The following is an 11,149-nucleotide window of genomic DNA, read 5'->3' as shown; positions in this document are numbered from 1 at the left end:
GTACCACTGTCTACCAGTTCCTACTGCTCTCGCCTCTCCCATCTCAGTGTATTCACAAATACCAACCCGCAGTCTGGTCTGGCTAAAATCCAGAAGCCTGCTTGCTCTCCAACAGCTTTTCCATGTGTGCCTGACAGGACTACCTTCTTGCGTAGAGAATTCCATTTATTCTTTGATCGCTTGGTCCTTTGACTTGCTCGATGCTGTGGGTAGAACCTGTGGAAGCAAGCCTACACAACAAGTAGAGATAATATTCCTTCCCCTTTCCTGGGAGATGTTCTCCTTCCCTAGCATCCAACAGGAAGAACCCAGGGACCTGCATTTTCCTGACATGAGTGTTCTTTTCCCATCCCTTCCACATGAAGATTTTAGTTGTCTTCAGGGTCTTAGTTCCTATAGGTGTTAATTTCCTCAAAATCCAGGTTTGAGGCCTTTGGGGTCTAGGGTCTGTCAGGAAAGTCTGCTGGTTTAGTGAGATAAGAAGCAAGGTGCCATGTGCCTGGTGTTTTGGCTGGCAGAATCGGATTGGGTAATATGAAGAAGAATCTCTTTGATGTTTTAATCAAAGTCTAGACTCAGGCCTATGTTTCACCCATTTTGCTTGAGAAGCTCTTAGGGGATTGAGGTGGTAGTAGGAAACAAGAGCTTGAAGCCCATTGGGAGAGTTAGGGAGAAAAATAGATTTTTATCACCAATACGAATTCCACAGTATAGTTTAAGGTCCAGGGGCAGTCATGACTCCAAGATTATTTTTCCAGAGCAGGAGATAAAACTTGTATAAGTTATTGAATGATTGACATTCAATTACATCCATGGAATAACAGACCCATTACAAAGTGTCTTCAAGTTTCCTACTGCAGACTCGAAGCTCTGTCTCTCAATACATGTAAACCCTGCCACCAGAAGTGAAAACAGGGGAAACATTAGTGTACAGTCATACCTAATATTCTCACACTAACTTTTAAGAGTCTCTTTCATCCTAGTGTCTTAAAGATGCTGGCCATCCAGACTTCTTGATTCACCCCAACCATTTTCCTCTGGGTTTGGGGGCAAAGTTGGGTTCTGCCTAGTCAGCCTCCTGCTCCTCTGGAATCTTTTCAAACCTGATGGAATTGGAAGCCCCTGGAGTTGTTTACTAGCAATACCCCAGAGGCCAGCCTCATGTGTTTTACTTTATGCCCAAGGCCCTACAAATGCGATCCGAGAGAGCCTTAGCACAGTGATTCTCAATCGTGGGTGATTTTTGCCCCTGAAGGGACACTTGGCAGTATCTGAAGACGTTTTCCGTTGTCTTCAGACCTTGTCTTCAGGGGAATGTTACTGACATCTAGAGAGTAGAGGCCAAAGATGCTGCTAAACATCCTAAATGCATAGCCGGTCCCCCACAACAAAGAATTATCCAGCCCAAAATGCCGGTAGTGCCAAGGAGAGAAATCCTGCAAGGGGTCAGTGTAACACTATCCTCAGATGAGCTTGGTGGGTTTTTATTTGTTTTAAGGCACTGCATTGCTGCCCAAACAGAAATCCTTCATTCAGATTCTCAGTGCAGTTACACTGAGTTAAAGTGTTATCACATGGTAGGTTTGAAGAAATGTATCCGTTTTTCTGTAATGGAAGCTCAATTTCTGCCTCCTGCAGAAAGTAGTCTTTCTGATTCAAGATAGAGCTTGTCACTTCCAGTTTGGGACTATATCTCTTTTGGGTTAGTGCTCAGTGGTTTCAGGATTTCTCCCTTATTTTTACTTTTTACACCAAGGTCAATTTAAATTCCTAAGAGTCTTTGGTATTGTTCTGACTTTGGGGAAGAGGCATCTGGTCCACTATCATCAATACTCGCTCACACCAGCTTTCAGAGATGTTCAGCCCCTGCTAGTCTTTGCTCATCTGCACCCATCCCCGTTGCCTTCATTGCTGAAGCATCTTCAGCCCACATCTCCTCTCCCTCCACTACACAGGTCTCTAGTCAGCTTCTTTTCCTAACAATGGGGCTATTCCAGGTATGTGGATTCTCTTTATGGGAGAGTTGCCATTCCAAAGCAACAAGGAAATTTCTCATGCCCTCCTACAACACTCTGGAGCCCTGAGACACTATAGGGGGGGATGGGGGGGCACTACGTCAGGCTTTCTCTTGGCCTTCGTGAGCCCTGTCACGGTTCCCACTCTGCTTCAGTTATCCTAGTGAACGAGTCTCTTTCCTAGCCTAGGATCATAAACAGAACTTACATACAAGTCACATTTGTTCTCCAGACCCCATGAAACTCACCTGGGGTTTCTATCATGACCCTACTCCTCAGCAAGGGTGGGTAGCAGAAGGAAGTAGCTCAGGGTCACTCAGGAACACTCACCAACATATCATTCTCTTACAATTTTCTTCCAATTCTCAATCCTTCTCCAACTCGAGTCTTCCTTTTGTGGTCGGAAATATCTTTCTTCTACGTCCTTTGTTATGGGTAAAGCAACGCAGCCTAGACAAGGGCACCTAAGAGTGCACAGAATCCAAAGCAAGTGGTCACGCTTTAGCCTCAGCTTATGACATCCATAGTTGGAAGCTCTGAGGTAAAAAGAAGCCTCTGGTGTGTTTTGTTGTGTTGTGATGTTAAGAAATAGACGAAAGGAGAGAACATAAATGGAGGGGGAAAAAACACCTTCATTGCTACAGCTAACTGACTATTGACAGGGAAGCGAGCTGCTGCTGGGGTCCTGTTACTGACCTCCGGGAGCTATTGTGGATGAACACTGCCAGGACTTCATACCTTTCCAGGAAAAGCCAGGAACCTGGAGATATACGTGAAATGTCTTGATTTAAAGTAATGCCATGATTGTGTGGACCAAATAAGACTGGTTTGTAGGCCTGATCTGTCCTGTGTGCTGTAGGCTGGTCTCAACCTGCCCCTCAGTCGAGCACCATGAGTGATGTAGCATGATGAGTCCATAGAGAGACAGAGAGCAGGGCCATTTTTCCAGACCCTAGGGCAGAGCTTAGCCATCTGAAGTCTCCCTTGCAGCCAGGAAGCCCACTGCCAGCAGCCTGAAGCCCATGTTCACTGTTCTTTGAGCTGCCAAGGCCAAGAGTTGTGACGTCCTGGTAGGGTAGGGCTCATGTGCTCAAATACTTTCCTCCTTTAATTAGCCCTCAGCTGGAGCCTAGGCCCAAGTTCAGGCTACAGGTGAGTCAAATGTGCCAGCTGTGTGGAAGGGGAAGGAGCAGCCCCTGATCTGGGGGCTTAGGGGCTGATGGGTTCAGGAGCCTTTTTAGGAGCCAGTCTATGAAGGAAGATGATTCTGCATCTCTCTGCAAGACACTGGTGCACCCAGGGTTAAATTCTAAGTACCTTGGGCTTGAAAAAAAATGTTTTTTCCTTTTTCTTGTCCCATTCATATGTTAAGCCTTTTGCTGCATATACGTGACTCCTTGGAAAATATATAGCATGTTTTGCATGAATTAAAAACTTTATGTCAATGATGTCATACTGTACATTTTCTTCTGCTTTTTCCCATTCAAATCCTACATATAAGACTTGACTAAACAGAAATAGGTAAAATCATAATCATAATGGGATTTTATTTTATTGTGGTAAAATACACATAACATAAAATTTACCATCTTAACCATTTTTAAGTATACAGTTCAGTGGGATTAAAAACATTCATAATGTTATGCAACCATCACCACCATCCATCTCCGGAGCTCTTTTCATCTTATAACACTAAAACTCTATACCCATCATCATAGAATTTTTTAACCCAGAAAATGACAGATCAAATAAACAAAAAATAAGGATACAGGAAATTTAAATAATCACTATTAATAATCCAAATATTATATAGAGAGAGAGAAGGAAAGAAAGAAAGGACTGTGAAAAGAACATATATGCACAGGGCCAGCCCAGCGCAGTGGGTAAGTTCACACATTCCACTTCAGCAGCCCAGTTCGGATCCCGGGTGCAGACATGGCACTGCTTGGCAAGTCATGCTGTAGCAGGCGTCCCACATATAAAGCAGAGGAAGATGGGCACAGATGTGAGCTCAGGGTCAGTCTTCCTCAGCGAAAAGAGGAGGATTGGCAGCAGGTGTTAACCCAGGGCTGATGTTCCTCAAAAAAAAGAAAATAAAGGAACATATATTCACTATTTTGGGAGGACAGATACCTGTGGCCATGTTTTAGACCGCAGGAAATTATTCAGTAATTCCGTGGATATAGAGAGTATAAAACTAAAAAGATTGCCTTAATCTTTTTAAAAATCTTTTTAACCTATAGGTGTTAAGTCACAGTGGTATTAAATGGGAAGCCTTGAGGAATTATAGCCTTGTTCATACCAGTACTTTGAGAATTAAGATTTAAGTGAGACTTCCTGGGGTTAAACATGCCCTCTGGAAGTCAAGATAACCATCCCCATAAATAACAGGATTTGAGAGGAAGGTGTTGAAAGCCTGCCTGTCCAAATGTCTGTGAGCTAGGACCAACTTAAAAATTCCTGTTCATCATGGGATGTACCCTTCCTGTTCATGAATGGGACTAATGGTTTAAAGGAATTCAGTCTATTCCATTGAATTAATCAAGCATCAACCAAGGAACATACAAATGACTAAATAGAAAGGCCAGTGGAGAAAAAACAAAACAGAGAATCCAGGTATATAACCGAGTGCATATAGAAATTTCATATAAAATAAGGCAGCATGTCCAGTCAGTGGGGAAAGGGTAGAATTTTCTTTTTTTACTGTTTCTAAAAAGTACTCAGCTTATTTTAAAGCGTGACATGAAGTTTGAATCTCAGTAAACAAAGCCATGTCTTCATTATACGTTGACTTGGGCAAAGAGCACAGAATTGCATACAGCAAATGATATGATAAAGTAATATAAAGGGAAAGGAGTTTGCTTTTAGTAATAAAGTGGTGTGGAACTAAAGTACAATATGTACATCTTCTGGGTAAGTGATTTAAGCCATAATGTTTCTTGTCTTCTTAGAAGTTTTCAGAATTAAGATTTTAAAAACTGACCCCTCTATCTGATACTTGTGCCATTCACTGCAATAGAGGCATAGAAAAGATTCTCTCTGCTTAGATTAGTGGATTCACACAACATGTGCCTAAGCTGGAACAAAGAGATCAAACATCTGAGAGAGGGTGGCATTCATGATCACAGTTGTTTTATAAGGGGGAAATCTCGAAGATTTTTTCAACCAAGATCCAAGGAAAACCAGTCTTGGGCAATGAACGCTGACCTATTTTATAATAGTTAATTAAAAGTCTGAGCTCTTTGCAAAAGTATGCCATTTTAAACTTACTTGCCATCCCGTTTCCATAACATACATGTGCATATTTCACTGGGGCAAGCAACTTAGAAGCATGGTTGCATCATAGCTGTGTAGTTAAGCAAGGGACTTATCAACTGAATGCATCTTTTTTGTGGGGGGGGGGGAAGTTATTTGTTCTGATTGCTGAAATATGCAATAAAAGGCTACATTTAGAAGCCTTGAAAACCTGTGGTTCAGTACATGGAAGTTTCAGCTACAAAAGAATGGGAATATTATAATTGCCGTAGGAAATTATAATGTTGGACACATAAACATTACTTGAAACTACTTTTTGATCACAATAATGTCACATCAAAAAGGTGCGTATTTCACTAAAATTAATGAGGCAATTTGGGAATAAGAGACAGATTCTTTCTCTCTCTCTTTTTTGAACTCCTCAGTGTAGAGCTACAGATATACTTAAGCTGAAATAATAACACGAAAAAAGGGGAAACGTGTTTGCTTTTTAAAGTCATTGAAGTACATAAAATGCCTTGGCAGATAATACTATTCTATGACGTCTACTGAAAAATTTATGTTCATCCCCCATTCTCCTCATCATAATGTTCACATTTTAATTACGTTTTCATTTTGATTGCTTACATGCAAAAACAGCAACTAATCTATTATTTCAACCTTAAGCCTATTTCTTTTGAAGCCAAGATAATTTTGTTATTTTATAAAAGCAATGGAGATCCCTTTTTCAAGATGCTTAAGGCGGAATGGTTAAGCTTCATGCTGCTTTGCTGAGCTTCTGTTTCCTTTGAACCAGGTGGGCCTGTCGAGCCTAAAAAGGAATACACTGCACTGTTTTCTCTGGCTTCAAAGAAGTCCTCATGGTCCCCACGGTACTGGCTTTCAGTGAAAATCTGAGGTGGCAGGGGGTACCCTGTGGCTGGTTGACTGTTTTCAGGTACATTTTCTCTCATCCACTTCCAATTTTCTTCATTGGATGCAATCTCTTCTTCTTCAAATCCTATTTTGTTAGCTTCTAAGAAACCAAGCACATCTTGCTGTTTCTTCTTAATCGCCAGACAGCCAGAGGAAGATGAAATATACACACGGGTCACCATCCTCGGAACAGCAACTGCAGTTGTTTGGGTCCTGAAAAAGCTGGAGAGCAGCTGCAGCCAAGGGCAGAATTTTAATAAGTGGCGTTGCCACAACTAATTAGACATGGAAAAAGATAACACTAAGATAAACTTTGAATGGATCAGAGAGCTATATGAAGGGAAAAAATAAGAATTAGAAGAAAATCTGGATGAATTCCTTTACATTCTGGCAGTGAGGGAAACTTGCCTGATTATGATTCAAAATAGAGCAATAAAAGAAAATATTGATAAAATTCACTACACAAAAGCCAGGAAACTTTTTCATGGCAAAAAACACTATAAGAAAAATCAAGGGATAAGTGACAAACTGAGAAAAAAAATTAGTAATGTATCACAAAGTGTTAGTGTCAATAATATTATAAAAACCTTTTAAGATTTGAAAAGAAAGTAATCAACGACATCAAAGGAAAAAATGGGGGGGGGGGGAAATATGAACAGATCACAGAAGAATAAAGGTAAATGGCCCACTCAGAGGAGAAATGCAAATTAAAATTATACCGAGATAAAATTCTTACCCATCATATTGGCAAAAATTCCATATCTAGCAACCTGCCCTGTTGGTGAGGCTGTATGGAAACAGACACTCTCAAGAGTTGCTGGTGGTCTTCAGGGCCCTTCCTATAGCACCACCTGTTGCAAATATCAATAAACAAGAGGATATTCTTTTTCTTTAAAGTTGAAACACCTCATAAGGCTCTGGGAACTGGTAGAAAGGAGTTGAGAATTTTCTTTCCCCATTTTCTTTAAATCACTAGCAATGTCTATAAAGCCTTTTCGATTATTTTTCCTGAATTTTAATTTTCTAAAATTTTAATCACTTTTCTCTAACTAAAACCATTGCCTGATTTATGTTTTCCATTGTGACACACCTCATTCTTTTAAGAAAGTCACACACACTATCAGCTTTTATTTATAACAAAGATTTGATGATCTTCGGAAAAAAAGGTTGCTGAGGAGCACCAAAAGGAAATGTGATTGCAATGGATGAAACATATAAACGTATGAAAACCCACAGTCTGGTGTCTAGCATAATGCTGTGCCTTCTGATTTCTACATGTTTGAGCCACTTAAAGATGAATTACAGAGCACTGCATCAAGATGACAAAGAGACCCCCAAATCCATTACAGTGGGGGGGAGGGGTGTGCTTTAAAACTCTAAACAAGAATGTTTGTCAATGAGAATATTTTTCAAGCGACTCCACTTTATAATTGCGAGCAAAAAATATACTTGACAATGGCGACATCTGGCGGTCACCATCTTAACCAAATGACTAAATTAAGCATCACCAGTTGTGGAACAATCTGAGATTAGTGTCTCCTTGAGTGATTCAGTATGAAGTACCTTGCATCACCTATGAGGAATTCTTGCCAACAATGTTTAACTTGAAGATAATCAAGGCTTTAGCCCTCATCTCTAGCCTACAGGAAATGCAAGGGATACAGGAACAGGTTAAATAGCACTATGAGGAAACAGACAAATCCAGAAAGTAGAGCATTAAAAACGAAAACAAAAAAACTAGCCTATCTGTAGTTAACAAAACAAGAAATAAAAAATGTTGGAGGAGATGTGGAGGAAAAGGAACCCCCATACACTGCTGGTGGGAATGCAAACTGGTGCACCACTATGGGAAACACTATGGAGATTTCTCAGAAAATTAAAAATAGAAATATCATATGACCCAGCTATCCACTACTGGGTATTTATCCAAAGAACATGAAATCAGCTATACAAAGAGACTTATGCACCCCTATGTTCATTGCAGCATTATTGACAATAGCCAAGATGTGGAAGGAACTCAAGTTCCCATCAATGGATGAATGGATAAAGAAGATGTGGTGTGTATACACACACACACACACACACAATGGAATGCTACTTAACCATAAAAAAGACAAAATTGTGCCCTTTGTGAAAACACGGATAGATCTTGAGGGTATGATGCTAGGCAAAATAAGCCAGACAGAGAAAGACAAACTGTGTGATTTCACTCATATGTGGAAGACAAACAAACACATAGATAAAGAGAACAGATTAGTGGTTACCAGAAGGGAAGGGGGTGAGGGGAGGGCAAAAGGGGTAAAGGGGCACATATGTACGGTGACCAATAAAAATTAGACTATTAGTGGTGAACATGATGCAATCTATGTAGAAACGGATATATAATAATGTACACCTGAAATTACACAATATTATAAATCAGTATGACCTCAACAAAATAATTTTTAAAAAGCTGGCCTATTCTCTTAAAAAGTCAATATCATGGGGGAAAAAATCAATGATGTAGGAAAAAAAAGTGGGAAGATTATTCCTAGGGTACGATTGATCACTGATCTGTTACTTGAAGTTTCTAACAAAAGTTCACTATGGCCAATAGGGTTGTATTTTTTGGTAGACGAGGTAAAAACTGCATGGTGCCCACATTTGACAAAATCCCAGAAAGTTACAAGACATTACCAATGAATTGTGAAGTAGAAAGAAACTTTTCTAAATTATCCGTTAAAAAATTATTGTCATGGGGCCAGCCCAGTGACGTAGTAGGTAAGTTAGTGCACTCCGCTTAGGCAGCCTGGGGTTCACAGGTTCAGATTCCAGGCACAGAATCCTACATACCGCACATCAAGCCGTGCTGTGGCAGCATCTCATATATAAAGTAGAGGAGGATTGGCACAGATGTTAGCTCAGTGACAATCTTCCTCAAGCAAAAGGAAGAAGATTGGCAACAGATGATAGCTCAAGGCCAATCTTCCTCACACACACACAAAAAGTTATTGTCACATCAAAAGGTGATCAAAGAGTGTGCAACAGACCTGAAGGGGAAAAAAAGTATTACAGAGATGTGTCAGATAGTTAATTAAGAAAAGTATTTTATTTTTCTGAATTTTGTGATGTTTGAGGTGTATTTTAGCTTTGTGAAATTTGTTAATTTGTTGTGATTTATTTTCTCATTCTTGATAAGTACTCACTTCGGTGTCTACTTTTGTTTGGGTAATTTTGAATTTTGTTAAGAAGATCCCAAAAATTATACAGTCATGAGTTGCTTAGCAACACAGATACATTCTGAGAAATGTGTCATTAGTCTATTTCATCATTGTGCAAACATGGTAGAGTGTACTTACACAAACCTAGATAGTATAACCTACTATACGCTCAGGCTGTATGCCACTAATCTTATGGGGCCACTGTCCTACATGCTGCCTGTCATTGACCAAAACACCGTTATGTGGTGCATGATTGCTTAAGCTGCAAGCCCCTCAAAACTTTGATCTGAAAGTGATATTAGACAAGTTGCTTAGTTCTCTGAGCCAGAGTGAAAAGGGACTGTGAGGACGTGTCAGAAACAAACTGGAGAAGTGAATAGAAGCTACACCACAACAGCTCTTGATGCTAAGAGACTTGGGGGCTTCTCTCCTGCAGAAAATAGGGTGCCACAGAAGAGTTTTAGACGAAGGAGTAATGTGATCAGAACTTCAGTGAGCACTGTAGAGAAGGGTCCAGAGTCAGGGAGACCTACGGCAATCTAATGCAAGAGCCTAGGCAAAAAAGGATGAGGACAGATTTCTAAGGATCCAGCCATGTACTTACTCAAACTTCAGGAGAGACTGGCTGTGTGGGGGGAGCTTGAATGCTAACAAGCACATATTTACTACTTTAAGAACATATGCCCCCCAAATAAAGTGGATTCTTATGGTGATATTGAACCTCTTAATCTCAGGTTAGTGTGCCCGATGCACTGTAAGCCAAACACTGAGACATTGGTGTGTGGAGACGGAAAAAGCTTTGATTCGAAGTGACCAAGAAGGTGGGAGGACAGCTTCTCTCAAATCTGCCTTAACAGGAGAAGAAAGCAGGGAGTCTTTATAGAGCTAGGGGATACGGCAGGAGGAGTTCCAGAGAAACAAAGGGGAAGTCTGTGTTTCTTTCACTCACGAAAAGCCCCTAGGCAATCTGATCTCTGGGCCTCAAAGCAGCTGCAAGCTTGTTATCTGGTGATCCTTGACGGCATTCTCTTTCTTATATGAAACAAGCTCATAAATCCTTGTGACCCTTGAGTTACCCCTCAGGATAAACAGGAAAACAGCAAATTAACAAAATTGACTTCTTTTCATAACAAAGTCAAAAGGTAATCTTATTGAATATTTACAGTGACCCTCAGGTACCTGGCTTCAGTGGGACATTGTCCAAGCTGAAAACAGACAAGGCTTGCGGGATGCTCCTGGCTGACCTGATCTAAGATCTCAAAACCATGTGAGGGGCGGGGGTGGCTGCAGGCCAAGGAAGATAAGATCAAAACTTTATGCAAGAAGAAAGAGAGCTAGAAGTAAACCGCTCTCCTTCTTCTGTCTGTACAGAGAGTCCTCATCAACAGTGGATCATTTAATTAAACACACCTTTACATGCCAGGGCTTACTTTAAGTCACGGGCGTAGTCTTAATTATGAAATTAGAATGTCCACTACAATATGTTAATCGATACTTCAATGTTCATTGCAAAGATACATCTTCTCCCTTCTCCCTGAGCAAAGGTCACTGCAGGCAAACTGCAGGCTTCAGGGAACTATCTTTTTCTCTATTCCACATGGCTCCTCTCTCAGATTCCTAAGGGCTTCTGGCCCCTCTGAGATTGGAGTCCAAAGAGGGAGAAGGAACAGGGAGGAGTGAAAAAGTTCACACTTGGCTAATACTGTCACAAGATGGCTTTGTGCTCTCTGGACTTGGCAGGTGTTTAAAGCTGACCCTTTCTCT

The 11,149-nt window shown here is 40.7% G+C and overlaps 1 long non-coding RNA gene and 1 pseudogene across 1 annotated transcript in view; both read right to left on the bottom strand.

The window, feature by feature from the left end:
• Positions 1–3,540: 3,540 nt before the first annotated feature.
• The window catches only part of LOC100630609 (uncharacterized), a 48,578-nt gene continuing 40,969 nt past the window's right edge, over positions 3,541–11,149 (bottom strand). Inside the window, exon 3 of the long non-coding RNA XR_011432577.1 lies at positions 3,541–4,093. This is a non-coding gene — a long non-coding RNA (uncharacterized lncRNA). The remainder of the gene's footprint in view (positions 4,094–11,149) is intronic.
• Positions 5,841–6,498, bottom strand: LOC138915111 (adapter SH3BGRL pseudogene; annotated as a pseudogene).

Source organism: Equus caballus, chromosome 25 (genome assembly GCF_041296265.1).
Source record: "Equus caballus isolate H_3958 breed thoroughbred chromosome 25, TB-T2T, whole genome shotgun sequence".
Classification (NCBI taxonomy): Eukaryota; Metazoa; Chordata; class Mammalia; order Perissodactyla; family Equidae; genus Equus; species Equus caballus.
The sequence above is the reverse complement of the archived record's forward strand: the minus strand, read 5'-3'. Positions and strand labels throughout refer to the sequence as shown.